General features: G+C 44.4%; 1 protein-coding gene across 1 annotated transcript in view; it reads right to left on the bottom strand.

Moving 5' to 3' along the window:
- The window catches only part of PACSIN1 (protein kinase C and casein kinase substrate in neurons 1), a 65,134-nt gene that overhangs the window by 46,418 nt on the left and 823 nt on the right, over window positions 1-17,893 (bottom strand). The window lies entirely within an intron of this gene.

Here is a 17,893-nt window from a genome sequence, read left to right as displayed (position 1 = left end):
ATTTATACAAATGTTGAATTCAATAACATTATGATCACTGTTCCCAAGCGGTGCAATCACTTTTACATCTCTCACCAGGTCTTGAGTGTTACTTAGGACCAAATCAAGGATCGCCTCTCCCCTGGTAGGTTCCGTGACCATCTGCTCCATAGCACAGTCATTTAGAGTGTCTAGAAACTCAATCTCTTTTTCTCAACTAGAACACATATTGACCCAATCAATGTGTGGGTAGTTAAAATCACCTATTACGACACAGTGTTTTTGTCTAGCTGCTATCTTTAATTCATTCATCATTTTATAATCCTCCTCTATCTTTTGATCTGGTGGGCGATAACAAACTCCCAGTGTTAAGTTTCCTTTTGGTCCCCCTGTTTCAACCCAAAGAATTTGCAGAAGCGAATCCAATTCTCTTAGCCTCTCAATCTTTCTGGACTTTATACCCTCTCAGACATATAGAGCCACCCCCCCTCCAACCCTCCCCCCCTATCCTTCCGATATAATATATAACCGGGAATCACCGTATCCCGTATCTTCCCATCCAAGAACCAACCTACATTTATCTGCCCCCTTTCTTCAGCTTTTCCTTTCCCCAGGAAAACTATGACCTAGTTGTGTAGTGGTGGCCACTGGGCCAGGCCCACTTGCATGGTAGGAAACTCTCAAGGACTTGTGGGGTGGCACCTCACTTTCCTCTGTATCCCCCTGCCCACACAATTTCCTCTTTCTCTCCTCCGGGCAACTACTCTCTCCATTACCTGCCTCATTCTCCCCTTCTCAGGCATTCATCAACCAACCTTTCATCTGCTTCCCATCTTCAGCTATATTTACCTACTTTATTTATCCCCCAACTTTTTCCACAGAGGGGACCAAAGCAGCTCCTCCTCTATACTACCCTGGCTTTCATAGGGTGGCTGCTATTGAACAGTAGCAAGCAGTCTGGTCTATTTATTTATTTATTTATTTAATTCCATTTATACCCCGCCCTCCCCGCATGCGGGCTCAGGGCGGCTTACAACAATAAGGCACTCAGTGCAATAAAACATACTAAAACAATTTAAAACAATTAATACACTGGGCTATGCCCAAGGATCCTGCGTGACTAAAACCCTCGCTTCAATTGCACATGCCCTTTCGTTTCAAGGGAGGTTACTGTGGCCCCCTGATGTTGATCGGCCACTCAGCCTCCGGGGGTGCTGCTATATGGCCCCTGTTGGTGGTAGTGGTGACGGCAGCGGCTCCTATTCGAAAGCCTGGCGGAAGAGCTCCGTCTTGCAGGCCCTGTGGAACTGTAACAAGTCCCACAGGGCCCTGATCTTCTCTGGGAGCTCGTTCCACCAGATAGGAGCCGCCACCGAAAAGGACCTGGCCCTTGTAGCAGCAAGCCTGGCCTCTTTAGGGCCCAGGGTCGCAAGATGATGTTGCGACCCCGACCGAAGTGCTCTTTGGGACCTATGTGGGAGAAGGCGGTCCCTCAGGTATGCTGGACCCTGGCCATGTAGGGCTTTAAAGGTAAGCACCAGCACTTTGAAGCGAATCTGGTATGCTATAGGCAGCCAGTGCAGCGCTTTGAGCACAGGCTGGATGTGGTCCCATTTAGAGACACCAGCAACCAGCCTGGCCGCCGCATTCTGCACTAGCTGCAGCCTCCGAATCAGTGACAAAGGCAGCCCCATGTAGAGAGCGTTGCAGTAGTCTAGCCTCGAGGTGACCGTCGCATGGATCACTGTGGCTAGGTCTTCGCGGCTGAGAAAGGGGACCAGCTGCCGCACCAGCCGAAGATGGTAGAAGGCCGCTTTGGCAGTGGCTGCTACCTGGGCCTCCATCGATAAGGTGGAGTCCAGGAGCACTCCCAAACTCCTAACCTCCGAAGCTGGCACCAACGGCGCCCCATCGAAGGCCGGGAGTGGGAGCCCCAGTCCCATCCCGTTCCGGCCCAGGCACAGGACCTCCGTCTTCGCCGGGTTCAGCTTCAACCGGCTCAGCCTGAGCCATCCAGATACGGCCTGCAACGCCCGGTGTAGATCGTCTGGATCGGAGTCCGACCGGCCACCCCACATCAGATAGAGCTGGGTGTCATCGGCATATTGATGACACCCAAGCCCATACCTCCGGACAATCTGGGCGAGGGGGCGCATATAGATGTTAAATAGCATCGGGGAGAGAACCACCCCCTGAGGCACACCACATTCAAGCAGGTGCCTCCGGGACAGCTGCTCCCCCAATTCCACCCTCTGTTCCCGACCTTGTAGGAAAGAGGCAAGCCATTGAAGAGCGAGCCCCTGAATCCCCACGTCGGCAAGGCGGTGGGTAAGCAACTGATGGTCAACCGTATCAAAGGTGGCCGACAGGTCAAGCAACAACAGTGCCGCCACACCGCCTCGATCCAGATGTCTGCGGAGGTCGTCAGTAAGGGCAACCAGTACAGTCTCCGTTCCATGTCTAGTACAGTCATGCAAATTGGGTGGTATAAAGTTACCTAGTGGTTGCTGCGAGGCCTACGCTTGCTAACCTCTGGGTGGGACCTGGAGATCTCCAAAATTACAACTGATCTCCAGACAATAGAGATCTGACTCCCTGGAGAAATTGGCTGCTTTGGAAGGTGGACTCTATGGCAGTGTATTTGGCTGAGGATTTCAGTTTTTTCTGCAAACCTGGGGCATTTTTCTGGTTTGTAGAAAGATGTGTCTTGCACATCCACAGCTCCAGTCACCAGATTTAAGTATCCTAAGATTTGGCTGACTTTGCTATGAGAATATAGAAGAAGAAGAGAGAGAGATTGGATTTATACCCTGTCCTTCATTACCCAAAGGTGTCTCAGAATGGCTTACAAACTCCTTTCCCTTCCCCTCCCCACAACAGACACCCTGTGAGGTAGGTGGGGCTGAGAGAGCTCTGACAGAAACTGCTGTTTTTTCAAGAACAGCTCTTATCATAACTATGGCTTGCCCAAGGTCATCCAGCCAGGTGCAAGTGGAGGAGTGGGGAATCAAACCTGGTTCTCCCTGATTAGAGTCCGCACACTTAACCACTACACCAAACTGTCTATTACTACAGAATTCATATGGGGTAGGGAAGATTTCTGAGCACAAAGAAGTGCCAACTCCACTGTCACTTCTCCTTTTGTTTCCATTTTAAAGCCCACACTGTCTTCCAGCTCATAAGTACAGCTGGGTCTCTGATTGTAGTTTTAGTGTGAAGGAGGCAATTCCCCTGTCAAGTGATGTTCTGACTGCAAGCCCTTGCTGTTCGTCCATATTACACATAGAATGGTCCACTCTTTTATGGGGTTTTAGACCATGTGAGAAATACAGGCAAGAGGTGTTTTGTGAGAGGGAAGCCTGAAAGGGGGAGATCTCTGGCACTTTGTCATACCAGGTGCCTGCTTGCATTTACTAAGGCAGTTGCAAAGGCTGCATAGGAAGACATTTTTTCTGACACAATCTGACACTGTCTTCTCTTAACAAGGGTTCCTTTCTGTGAGTGGATGAACCCTGTGGGGAAAAAAGATAAACTTTTTGAAGGAAGGAAGGAAGGAGAGTGAGGTTTCCTGGGGTAGCTTGTAGTCAAACCTTGTGTGAATATGTGTATTAGCAGCTATATCTTAGACAGCTGTGCTCAAGACATGCAACCATTGGCATGAAGGTAATTCTGAATTCCTTTTGATTTCTGGAGAAACCTTAATAATAATAATAATAATAATAATAACAACAACAACAACAACAACAAACTTTAACTGTTTATTTGAGAATGAAATCTTACCAACAACAACAACAACAACAACACCAACCTTTAACTGTTTATTTGAGAATGAAATCTCACATATTCTTATATGCTCATTGATTTTAATGAACAGATACCATCCAGTGTCTCAGTTCTTCAATTACAAGGCTCATGAAGTTTAACTCTGTGTGCCTTTGAGAAGAGTTAATCAAACTGCCATAGTAAGACTAGGGGAGGGGCTGTGGCTCAGTGGAAAAGCATCAGCTTGGCATACAGAAGATCCCAGGTTCAATGTCTGGCATCTTCAGCTAAGAGGACTGGGTAGTAGGTGATGTGAAAGATCTCTACTTGAGACCATGGACAGCTGCTGCTAGCTTGATCAGACAGTATTGATGTTGATGGACCAATGGGCTGATTCAGTATAAGACAAATCATGTTCTCATGTATTTTTTAAAATCAACAACTGTCAACAAAAATTATTTTAAAAAATCATTTTAATTCCAGCTGTGTTCTCACTGTTGACAATTTCTGGAACTCTGTATAGATGATAATGGCTCAAGTCAAACACCATGTCAAACCACAGTCTGCAGTAATCAGAATTTAGAACACCAAGCTATGGTTTGGGCTGCCCAAATGTCCAAATGTGCAGCTAGGTTATAGCTGCAGTAACGTCTAGAGATGGAGGGAGAGCCATAACTATAATTTGCCAGTTCATATTCCACCAAGCCATAGCTAACCAAAGCAGCCTAGATATGCCAAAGGCCTACAAGCAGGGAAGCCTCTCCTGAAAGCACTTCCACCATTGCACTGACATAATGAGGGTGTCATGAGTTCTAGCTCCATGCTTAAGAGTAACCAGAGCATCCATGGTCAAGTATTTTTAAAACACAGAGCACCCAAAGATCAATTTTTAAGAAACCACACAAAGATAAAGGTACAGTGGGTAGGTTGAGGTGTTGGTTAAGGTGACTGCAAAGGAAGTTCCACGAAACTAAACTATAAAGCTGTCCACTTAAGTCATGAACTTTAATCTTTACTCCGTAGTGCTTACTAGCAGAACAAGATATACCTAATTCTAAAACAGTAGGTGAGTTGGTTGTCTCCATGTTGTCACTGATGGCTAAACATTTTGGGAGAGTTTCACTTACTTACCTCTTTAAAAATTTCCAAGCCATTTCTTAAAACCAGTCCCCTCTATGACCAAGTGGTATTGTCTTATCCTATTATTGTAAAACTACATTCATATATCATAGCAAAGTTTTGCTCATAACAAGCAAAACAGCAGCTCATTCTTGTGGTGGTGCACTCTCCTCCCTCCTCACATTGTATGTGAGGCATGGTTGAAGATTTACAGGTTGGGGGCAATGTTCTCGCTAAGCTGTGGAGTTTTGTGAGCAAAAATTCTACTTTGTGAGCTACTAGCATTAAAGTTGTGAGTGAGCAATTTGGCTACTGCATAAATTACTTTGCTCTGGAGCTGTCCTTCCTGAGCTAAGACAGAAATCTGTGAGCCGGAGGCTAAGAAACTGTGAGCTAGCTCAGACCAACTCAGCTTAGAGGGAACACTGGTTGGGGGAGTGTTGAATCAAGTTCCAGTTCACTGTGACATCCCTATACTGGCACCCAGGCAAACTGTAATACCCTTCCTCAAACAAACAAACAAAACCCTGAAATTGAGGGATCTTGCCAAGATCATCCATTGATTTAAACTTTGGAATCCTTCAACCTAGATTACACCAGCTGGGTTAAATGGAAATGTTTCTACCATAGAAAAAATGAATGCAAAAAGGACTAAACCGCTGTTATGTTAATCTAGTATCTGGGTGTCTTGGACCTTGTGCTCTGAACTCTATGCTTGGATGATGTGGATATAGTTGGAAAGGTTATCTCATTGCAACTGCCTAGCAGTTCTTTCCTCAAGTCCTGGAAGAATAGCTCTAATGGGTCTAAAATGTATCTAAGAATAGTTACAGGCCCATAACACCACATGGCAAAAGGTCTGCCAAAATGCTACTTGCCTGACACCTCCTGAGGAGAGGCAGGTCTCATTCATCTAACAGAGAGGTGGGTTTGATACTCTCCTTGATCCGGATTTGCTGTAAGGAATTAGGGAGTCATTCGTCCTGGCTATGCTGTGAATATTATGATTCACACAGGCCAAATGGTTTGCAGGAGGATATGAAAAATGTCTTGATCAATGGCTTGCATTTTTCTTTGTATGCTTAACATTCAATCTCTGATTTAATTCTCTTGCTTATATAATAGGGCAGTCCTCTTCCCTTCTTCTGTCTTGATTTTAACCACTTTAGAATGCACATTCTTACTATTGCATCTGACTATGGTATGACACATCAGGACCCCTAGGGACTCATTGGAAAACAAATCACTCTTGCTAATTAGCTTAATTTTGTTAACCAGGCCAGGCTGAAACCCAATACTGTTTCCTGTGGTCCAACACTTCTAAAATATGACTAGTTTTCTATTTCTTTCTTGTATAACAAATCTTCTTTCATTTACAAGATAACCCTTTATGTCTCCAAACATAAAAAAGCTTGTCAGAAACCCACAGGTAAGTTATCACAAGAAGCTGCTTTTCAAAGAAGCTTGCGGTTTAACATGCGCTTACATGCACACACAGGGAATGTACCCTCACAGATCCATACTGTTTTCTCTCTAGGTAATAAGACAAGTGGAAAGGTGTTTAGAGGATGGCTCATGGGCACTTCAAAGGTGGAATGGGGCTGCAGGCCTTATCAAAAGCTGTGACAATCTCTGTTGGAGATGTGACAGTTAGGATGTGGGGGGAGGAATCTCTCTTCATATTGAATCCTTCGTGTTTCGAGGGTGGATGCTCACTTTATTAAATGCTCTCCCTGTTGCTTGAACAAACTAATCTCTTTCTTCTGTTAAAAATACAAAGCATTTCTAATAGCAGAAGACTGACCTAAACATTTAGTTTCCATTCTGTGGTTTCCTAGTAAGAGAGGCTGAGATAATTAAACTAGCAAAGACGGGCTATGTGAAGAGCCCTTTGAAGCAAATATGCTTAAGATTATCACAATGATGTAAAAAAAGACACTATCACAGGGAGCAAGGTTCAGATAAGGAGTGGGAGCTCTTTCCTACTCTCTCGCTTTGTGTATGAACATGTTTATGAAACAGCAAGAGAGTACTTGGCTGCAAAAAAATAATAATGATATTTTTGTATACCAAACAGTCCTAGAAAAAATATAATAATGCTGGAAAAATGAAATGTTCTGGTAGATGGTACTAGAAGGGACTCCAGCAGGTTAGTGGATCCCAATTCAAAATTCCATGGACCATGTACTTCGAGTCATGCCAAAAAGCCTCCTCCTTTTGGAACTCTACAATCGTCTGATGTGTAGCTTCATCAAACAGCCTCACCTGGGACTGAAATTCTTCCAGTGATTCTAGGAGCTGATAACAGTACCAAGAACAGCGCATACCTTATATTTCCAATTTTTGTGTACAAACACAGTTGTTAACAGGTACTTAACAGTACAATCCTTAAGCCACTTTAGATAGTAAACCCCACTGGATAGAACCTTCTAGGAATTCTCTCTCCTGAATTATTCTGGTCTACGGTCCCGGTCACACGAGTGGGATACTGTGCCGCTGAAGGGAGGCAAATTAGAGCCAGAGCAAAAAGAACCGCGGTAGCGCGATCCAACGCGCCCCCATGGCTCCGTGCTCCAGCCTTCAGCAGGCGATCATAGCATGACAAAACGGACATTGCGCATTTGTGCGCATGTGTGGGATGGGGAACGGCACTGGCTGCGACGGGCTACCAGCGCTTCCCCGATCAGACGCCACGTGTCATCTGGAAGGTAGTACTCTGTTGCCGGTACCTTTTCAATGTGCGTTTTCGGGCCGAAGAGACGGATTGGGGACAGGTGCGTGACGCTTCCCAGATGTTGCGGTATGATCGTGCCCGTTTGATGCGCCCTCAACCCGTCTGTTTCGTGGGGCAAATCCTCCTGTGTGACCAGGGCCTACAGGTATGCACAACTTAATAGGGGTGGCCTGCTATTGTTGCAGGTAATTTAGCTACAAGGAAAAATGTAAATGTAATTTAATTACAAGCTAACATGTCTCAAATATAATGACAAATTATGAGCAAGCTTCATTTTTACAAACTTTCTATTCCCCCCCCCTTTTTCTGGGCTTTAGTAAACCATAGTTTGCTGTTTCATTGAACTGGGAAAATATTATTAGTAGTTCCCTCCAAATCAAAATTGCAATCCACAATTTAAAGGGAACTGCCAACCACAGTTTGCTGATTTAGACAAAATAACAAATTCTGATTTCCTAACAATGCAAAACTGCAGGAGAATGCAATGGGAGAAGAGAAAAAGAGCTCTTCCCTATCCCCCCCCATATGATTTTTATATGGGGAAAAAACTAAGTAACACTAGACAGAAAAGACGAACCTTTGCCTCTAAGCCAGGGGTTCTCAAATGTCAATAAGTGGATCCCACTTTAAGCCCAGTTCTAAATTTACTGTACTTTTTGCAATCAGATCCCAATTACTGTCATTTGCAGGAACAAAGTACATTTTCCTGCCCTGACATAAAATGCAGAAAGCTCACATCAGTTAACATGGAACAAGTATATGATTTATTTGCCACATCTGATATTTATAGATATATAACATTAGTTGAGCACAGGCTGTATTTCATGACCATGTAGTATATTATGCGGAAGTAAACCTGATTTGCCATTTTGCACCCCTGCCCCAGCTCACTCTGTTGCTCTTTCTCCCTCCTGGGCTGCCTGGCAACCCACTTGCAAAGGAGTAGTGATCCACTTTCAGTTCCTAACCCACAGTTTAAGAACCATTTCCCTAGTTGATACCTGACAAGATAGATCACTAAAACCTAGACAGCATAATAAAAAGTAGAGACATCACCCTGTCAACAAAAGTCCATATGGTCAAAACAATGGTATTCCCAGTAGTAATGTATGGCTGTGAGAACTCGACCATAAGGAAGGCCGAGCGCCAAAGAATAGATGCTTTCGAATTATGGTGCTGGAGAAGACTCTTGAGAGTCCCTTGGACTGCAAGGTGATCAAATCAGTCAATCCTAAAAGTAATCAACCCTGACTGTTCCCTGGAAGGCCAGATAATGAAACTGAAGCTCAAAGACTTTGTCCACCAAATGAGAAGGGAACACTCACTGGAGAAGACCCTGATGCTGGGAAAGATTGAAGGAAAAAGAAGACGGGGACGCCAAAGGATGAGATGGTTAGACAGTGTTATCAATGCAACGAACATGAAATTAAGCAGACTCCGGAGAACGACAGAAGACAGAAAAGGGCCTGGCGTGACGTGGTCCATGGGGTCACAAAGAGTCGGACTCGACTGTGCGACTGAACAACAGCAACACAGATCACTAAAGACCACAGCTGTTTATAGCAACAAGCTTGAGTCCTCATGTTTGGGTTCCCATGCTTTTGACCCTAAGGCAGGCATTACACTACCCCACAGAGCTCTGCTGGATACAGCTACATGGGACTTGGGAGAGCTGGTAGTTTATTTATATCTTTAATTTATGCTCTGCCTGTCTCCCCAATGGGCCCCCAAAGCAGCTTACATTGCTCTCCTCTCCTCCATTTTATCATCACAATGGCCTTGTGAGGTAGGTTAGGCCAAGAGTGTGTGACTGGCCCCCAGGAAGCTTCCATGACAGAGAGGGGATTCAAACTGGGTTTCCCAGATCCCAGTCTGACAATATAATTGATACACTACACTGGATCTTTCTAGCTAGTTGGGTTGGCATGCTGATATTTGCTACACTGTATTCATCCTAGCCTAGTAATAGAACAGCCTTATGCCTATGACTCATGATCATCTACCTCTGATATTCTGCCATCTTATGACAGGTGGCTTCAGTTACTTAAAATACTTTGTTCCTACAATACTAGGCATGTGTTGGTTACGGCTATTATTCTGTTCACTTCAGTAGTGCCCTAGCTATCTCTTCCTGCTTCCCTATGGCTTTATACTTTGTATATTTAGTTCAGTAATATTTGCTCAAAACCAGCTTTGCAGTACTTTTCAAGTGAAACTTACCATCCATATTGCATAAGTATGCAGCAATTTAAAAAAAAGTATAAAACAGACTAAGGAATGGGAGCACCTCTGTGATGGGTATGTGCATTTCATGTTAACTTCCTAAAGCAACTGGTAACTCTAGGATGATGACGTATTGGATAAGATAGTACTACTGTGGAGAAGCCACTCTGAAAAGCTACCAGCACTGTGAATGCCTGGCACCATTTTAGAAGTATTTCTGTCAGACCTTGAGAAGGAGTCTATCTAGGTATGGCATGACACTGTCTAACCATCTCATCCTTTGCCGTCCCCGTCTTCTTTGACCTTCAATCTTTCCAAGCATCAGGGTCTTCTCCAGTGAGTGCTCCCTTCTCATTTGGTGGCCAAAGTATTTTAGCTTCAGTTTCATTATCTGGCCTTCCAGGGAACAGTCAGGGTTGATTTCTTTTAGGATTGACTGATTTGATCTTTTTGCAGTCCAAGGGACTCTCAAGAGTCTTCTCCAGCACCATAGTTCAAAAGAATCTATTCTTCAGTGCTTGGCCTTCCTTATAGTCCAACTCTCGCAGCCATACATGACTACTGGGAATACCATTGCTTTGACCATGTGGACTTTTGTTGGCAGGGTGATGTCTCTACTTTTTATCATGCTGTTTAGGTTCGCCATCGCTTTCCTCCCAAGGAGCAGGCGTCTTTTAATTTCATGGCTGCTGTCACAGTCTGCGGTGATCTGGGATCCCAGGAACGTGAAGTCTGTCACTACTTCCACGACTTCCCCTTCTATTTGCCAAGGAGTGATGGGGCATCTATACCCAGAAATTATACTTTGTTGGTCTTAAAGGTGCCACTGGACTCAAACTTCGTTCTTACATCTGTTGTTCTCCTTTATTATCTGTATGCCAATTTGCTGCTATTTACATGTCTTGACTCTAATTAGCTCTTCCTGGCAACCAACCCCCACCTATATGTAATATTTGAGTAAATCTGTTTCAGTGTATTTGAAGAAGTGTGCATCTACACATGCTAAGTCTCTCAGTTCTAGCTTATACCCAGAATTGACCTGAACTTTGTTGGTCTTCTTGAAGGTGCCACTGGACTCAAAACTTCCTTCTCAGATCTGTTTGTTAATTCTTGTATTTGTAAGCTAATTCACTGCCATTCACAGATCTTAACAACTGCCTTAATCCAATCTCAGCTACAATTGCCCAGTTACTTATGCATCTTGATTCTTACTAGCCCTTCCTGGCAACTAAACCCCCCCTTCCTATATGTCACACTGTATCTGAAGAAATGTGCTTGCACATGAAAGCTTATACTTTGAATAAAACTTTGATGGTCTTAAAGGTGCCGCTGGACTCACACTATGTTCTATTATGGTATAAAACAATTTTATAGGCAAGGATATGTGCTTTATATATAACTTCTGCACTATGGTAACTAAAAATCTGTGTTAAGAAAAAATGTGCACCAACAAAGTACACAAATTTATATATACATACTTAACAGAAATTCTTCTTCCAGAGGCCATGGAAAAGGACAAAAAACTATACAGGACAAATTATGCCAGCCCCCCCCCCCAATGTTATGGAGTGCATCAAGCTTGTGAGATTTCACCAAGCATTGCCCGCACACCCACTAGCTTCTTTTTAAAACTGAAGTCACCATAAAGGTTGTGTTTGTTTGTTCAGAAACAGAAGCAGAGTCCCTGGATGTGGGAGGATGGCACCCAACACAAAATCTGACCTAGCATTTACATAGCATTTTGAAATATACAAAGTCTTGGTCTTTTGCGTTTGTGTTATATACATATGCATCATTATCCAAGAGGTTATATACCAGATATAGTCCCCATTTCAGAAGCCTGATAAAAAACTAAATCTGGAAGGTCAGAAATGTGACACCTGTTTGCAAAGCTGATCTCTAGAAAGCAATGTGTTTCCGCTTCACTGTGGGATATGGAAGCCCTTGGCCAACAAAAGCCAGATGCCCAGTTCTGTCTCAGTATTGGTATTTGGCAGTGTCTACCTTTGACAGATTCCAAACAAATACTCTCTTTAAGGCTGTATTTAAAAGGTTTTTTATTTTTTTTATTAGCAAAGAAAACATCAACTTTTTCCTAAATTTGCAATGGGTTAATTAAAAAACTTTTCAGTGAGAGAACATGATTTTTAAGATAGTAATTTGATTATTCTTTTGTGATACTAAGTGAATTCTATGCAAGTACAGCACAATCCCTGCTCCTTCCATCTATATGCCTCCACTCCCCTCCAAGGCAGGGAATGAAGGACTGAATTCTGTAAAAAGTGAAGGCTTATGCAAATATATATGATTTGTATAAATCTGAGCCACAGAATTTGATATATTTTATTTTCCTTAGTAGAAAACTGTGCAATTCTAAACCCTGTCTCTGAATGTCTCAGAATGGCATCTAACACTTATGCCAGTTACCAACATAAGAAGGAGATTAACTCACATGTCTGTAGATACGGTGATGCCATGCCAGCACAATTCCTGCACTGGCATTGAAATAGGCAGTATCAAGCTACAAGTATGGACGGCTTCAAGACAGAATTAGATAAACATATGGAGCAGAGGTCCATCAGTGAATATTAGCCACAAGGTATAGATAGGAACTCTCAGGCTGCGGTCACACAAACTAAATAATCCACTTTCAATCCACTTTCCAACTGGATTTTGCCAGTTCACACAGTAAAATCCTGTAGGAAAATGCATTGAAAGTGGATTATTTAGTGTGTGTGACTGCAGCCTCAGTCTGGGGCAAGCGATGCACTATATTCTTGATGCTTGGGGGGGGCACAACAGTGGGAGGGCTACTAGTGTCCTAGCCTCACTGATGGACCTCCTGATGGCACCTGGTATTTTTGGCCACTGTGTGACAGAGTGTTGGACTGGATGGGCCATTAGCCTGATCCAACATTGGCTTCTCATGTTCTTATGTAAGGTACTGCCAGAAAGGACTGGGGCTTGTTGGTATCCTAACCCTCCCAAGCCTACTCCATACCTTCAATGTAATATTACACCAGCGACAACCCTGGTGCAACTCTAAAGATCCCCACAGAACGTATGCAGAGCGAAAATATAACACCCCCTCTCCCCAGCCACCCACCACACATCCAAGGCATGGTGCAACATTTTATTTAGGATATCAAATAAGCCTGAAGAAATCACAGCTCTCCCAAGCACTATATAAAGCTCAGCAAGGCCACCTCTGTCTCCAATGAAGGGTGCACAGCGTGGGAGTCTGGCCTCATGCTGTGCACATGCAGAACACACATTGGAGGGGTTGATAATAGGAATCTCAGAGAAAGGGCAGTTTGTGCAAAAAAAGTCAGCACTTTGCACAAAAAACCAAGGAAGGGAACAAATGTAGGATATTTCTGACATTGCTTGACACAGAAACCTTTCAAGTGTTCCACCTCAGGACACAAACACCAACTAGAAACCTCCAGTCTTCCAGCTGGGGAGGCAAAACTAACACATCCAGACAGGTAAACAACAAAGGGAAATCTTCTGCCTCAAACTTTGACTGCTGCAAATATTCCATCCCCCCACACACATATTTTAAAAAATCCATGTGTGGACTGTATATTGGCTCAACAATCCTTCCTTCAGCAATTGCTAGTAGTGTGTCCCACACAAGAGGCACAGTGCAAGTATGCATAATATATGCACAGCTTGAACTGAGGACCTTGTGTGTTTTATATCTAACCATTCCCACTGTGATATGCCTTTTTGCCCATATATTTGTGTGTGTGTGTGCTGTGTCTGTCAGCTGTATGCCCAGTTGGTATTACTGCTGCCCTGGTATCTGCATCTGGAAAAGGGCTGGCGCTCCTTGGCTGTGCCCCACCTCACAACCGGAGACTTTGTGAGGAAGAAGTCTCACACGTTAGGGTTGCCACTGCCAAGTGAACTAGAGAGACATGTGGGTGACGTGTGGAGTGTGGCCATAATTCCTTCTCTGTGTGTCCACCAGGCAAAAAGGAACAGGGATGCAGGAGGGGACCTGAACCCACACCTGAAGAGCTCCCTGGAGTGTGTTCATTCCAAGCCTCCTCCATGGTCTATTGGGTGTCTGTGTGCTGCTTTACTTATTTATTTATTTCTATCCCGCCTTACCTGACAAGCAGGCTCAAGGCGGCATACAATAATAATTTACAATAAAAACAGATAAAATTCAACAATAAAATACAAAGTGCAAATTACATACAAACAATAAAGTGCAGATGGCGATTGTTGTAGTTGGCCCCATATGACTATCCCAAAGAAAGTACCAGTAATAGATATTCAGTAGCTCGTTCAGTGGCGGCTCCTAATCGAAGGCCTGGTGGAAGAGTTCCGTTTTACAGGCCCTGCAGAACTGTAAGAGGTCTCACAGGGCCCTGATGTCCTCCGGGAACTTGTTCCACTAGTTTGGAGCCGCCACTGAGAAGGCCCTGGATCTGGTAATAGCCAGTCTGGCATCCTTGGGGCCAGGGACAGTCAGGCGATTTAAATTCCCCGACCTCAGTGCTCTCTGGGGAACATGTGGGGAAAGGTGGGCCCTCAGGTAGGCATTAATTCTTTTGTTCTCTCCCTTGTTATGTTCTGCCATGAGTTGGGACATCATGGTATCAGGAAGATGTTTTGGCATCAGAGTGGGTTGTTGACTGCTTCCATCTATAGTTGTCATGGGGATGTTGCCAGCATGCCCCTCCCATAACTGGTGGGCTGCAGTGGGGTTGCTATGGAGTCTGGTGCAATTATTATGCACTCTGCACTTTGGAGCCAAGTCTTGTTCATACATATTTTCTCTCTGCTGAATGAGCACAGGATACCAGCTAGTGGTGCTGGTGCCTGATGCTTAGGTTTGCACTGTCTGATAGCCTAAGGAATATGTGTCATTCTGGGAAGCCAGTTATGCAGTCCACACAAGTAAATAAGTGCCATCCAACAAACTCATATCAGGAAGTGAACCATGTTGGTCAGGCAGGGGTTATCAGGGCTTAAAAACAAATGTAGTCTTAGTGTCTGTGTTCCAGGTGACTGCTTCTGTGATGTCAGGTCTTGTTTGGTACATACAAGACCTCAGGCTGACTCTTCCTCTGAAACATTTTGGCATTTAAAATCAAAATGCTTTAGATGCAGGTGAGAACACTGTGATCTCATTGGAGTCTGTACTTGTACACACACTTGCTGCAGCACTTGGAAGGATGCCAACAGCAGAACTCAGCAAATGCAAGTGAAAGCAGGCTTGCAAATTCCTCATTAGAAAGGCAATCTGTGTGGATGCAGTTATCCACCCTGGTTCGGGAGACTGGGGAGCAGAGGTGGGAAAAAGATGGCCATACTATTAGCTAAGAAGCCGGAAATTTAGCCCAGTCTTCCAACATTTACATTCCTCAGATTTCATGGAGATCCCCAAATGTGTGTGGTGGTGGTGGTGGAGGTGGAAAGTGCCATCAAGTCACAGCTGACTTATGGCAACCCTGTAGGGTTTACAAGCCGAGAGACTTTCAGAGGTGGTTTGCCAGGACCTGCTTCTGTGTGGGGACCCTGGACTTGATGACCTCCCATCCAAGCACTAACCCGGGCAGACACTGTGGAGCTTCTGAGATCTAATGTGATCAGGCTAGCCTGAGACATCCAGGTCACGTCTCTGCTTAGGGTAAGTTGTGATCATTCTGGAAATGAGGTGTCTAAGAAGACATCTGGATTTCTCCAGGCAACTGAAAGGAGATAGTGGTGAAATGCTGCCACAGAACAATGTCATCTTTATTTAAATATAGGACTAAGAGGGGGATTGGAGTCTTCATGAGGACAAGTGGTCCCACAGCTGTCAGTTTCAAAATCCTTCTGATTTGCACCTGTGTCACTTAAAGCCTTGTCTGTTTTATAAGAACTAGTAGACTTGGTTAGGAAGAAGAAAGGGATGGGGAAGTCTGCCACTATAGGGACATATTTAGGGGGATATTGGAGAAAATTCATGGTAGTATAAAGGGTATTTACGTACTAGGATAAATACGAAAGGAGCAAAGAATGAGGATTTGATATGGGGGGGGATACCATAGAGGAACTGGATATCTGGTAGAACATAGCCAGAAGGCACACAAAATAAGGGTCTGTGATATGCATTAAGGAGGACAATGAGCAACATTGACCCCAGTCTTGGGGGGCAGGGCTTGGGCAAGATGGTTCAGTGAACCCCTCCTTTTGCTTCTCCTGCTCATTGTTGCCTTTGCAATCTGTTTGCTCATCCAGACAGACAGCAAGCAATGCAAGCAAGAGAACTGGTGGAAGTGGCAAAGAGGAGGAGTGACAGCTGCTGCTGCTGCTGCTGCCACCAGCCCTGCATAGCACGTAAATGGTGATGGTGGTGGAGAGAAGTTTCTGGGGGCTCCATGTGGCCGTGTTTAATGCACACTGACATTTCAGCATCTGCCTGGGAATGCTGAATCCTAATAGCAACCCCAACAATGAAGTAGTTGAGACAATCATAAGTTTTTGTACAGAGCTAGGATGGTGGTGCTATGCAGTTAGGTAATATTTAACTCTGGATTTAATGACCTCATAGGGGTTCCCCTTCAAATGCAAATCTACAGCCTGTTTTTGGGAGTCCCCCAGCTGAGCTTGTCAGGCAGGGCTTTAGACTTCCACCCCACAGTCCTGCCCTGATGGCACCACTGCTTCTTTGACTGCCTTGTGGGCAAAAATCAATGAAGGATACAGGAGGATGCTTCAACTGAAATGGGCTGAGAACAACTAAGGTATCTGGATACGTGAAGGCAACTGGATTACAGACACCATGACATTAAGGCTCACACTTCGAATGTGCCACCCAATAACCTAATACTGAGGTTTGTGCAGACAAGCAAAACCCTGATACTGTGTGTGGCTAAGCCTTCAGATGGGTAATGCCCCCAACAATTTCTAGCAGCCACTCCACCTGATGGTTGTGTGAATCACCCCCATAAGAAAACACTAACATAGACAGAATATGTTTGGTCCCAACCCATGTCGCTGTGAACTGAACCTGAGCCCTGCTCCATCTGCATCACTCCAAACCTGCAGCAGACTTACAGCAGTGAGATACCTGCTTACCTGCCTATTTTCACCATACAGTTTTTCTTCTCCTTCCACAAAACCAGAACAATGAATTAAACTATGGATTACTAGGGCATGGTATTGGCTTGGGCCACTTCCATACAGGTTTATGTGACCTAGGTTCAATGCTGTCGGGAAGTACGTTTTTTCCTGCTTTCCCACAGCATCATAGTGCCTTTGTGCACCTCCCAGAGTTTCCCTGGTTTTTCCCTGATTTTTCTCAAACCATTAGTGTTGCAAAGTTTGGGGAAAGATCACCATAAAGCCTGGATGGCTGCCATGCGGGTGGGAAACTTTAGATTTTCCTACTCCCATGGCAGCCATTTTCCTTGACTGTGTCCCCACAACAGCCTTTTCTTCCTCCAGCCACTGGAGAGGGCTTTTTTTTTTAAATCATTTACTGAATATCATTATATCACTATAACATTATAACAATCTGTGTATCAGAATTTCTCAATTCCTGGCTTTCTTTCTTTTTTACAGCAAGTCTATAGTTCCTTTCACTGCGGAGATATAAGGGGAAAGGCATATCTCCATAACCAAAGGAACTAGAGACTTACTATTAAAAAATGAAAGCTGGGGATCCATTGAACGGGATACAGAGTGATATATCAATATAACAATATTTAATAGCTGATTTAAAAAAGAAACAGGCCTGGAGGCCTGGAGGAAAGACGGCGGCTGCTGTGGGGCTGAGGCAAGGAAACAGTCTGAGCAGAAACCACTTTGGTGTGGGAGAATGAATGCTGCTGAAAGGAAGAACAAGCGGCAGGCTCTGGGTCTCTGTCCACCTAGTTTGTTCTTCTTTTCTGATCCAGCTTCTCCCTTCCTGGGTTAATGAGGAATACTCTAGAAGTGTTGGGGGCACACACAAGCACCACAAAGTAACCTTGGCCTACACCACTGCCAGTTTCTACTCACGTCTTCTAGAAATGGCAAATTCCAAAAAGGAGATCCGAAGGGGGGAAGGGAAGTGGATGGGGGAATGGCTCT

Source organism: Gekko japonicus, unplaced genomic scaffold, assembly GCF_001447785.1.
Source record: "Gekko japonicus isolate JY-2015 unplaced genomic scaffold, Gekko_japonicus_V1.1 scaffold370, whole genome shotgun sequence".
NCBI lineage: Eukaryota > Metazoa > Chordata > Lepidosauria > Squamata > Gekkonidae > Gekko > Gekko japonicus.
Note: the sequence above shows the minus strand (reverse complement) of the source record. Positions and strands in the feature narration are given on the sequence as shown.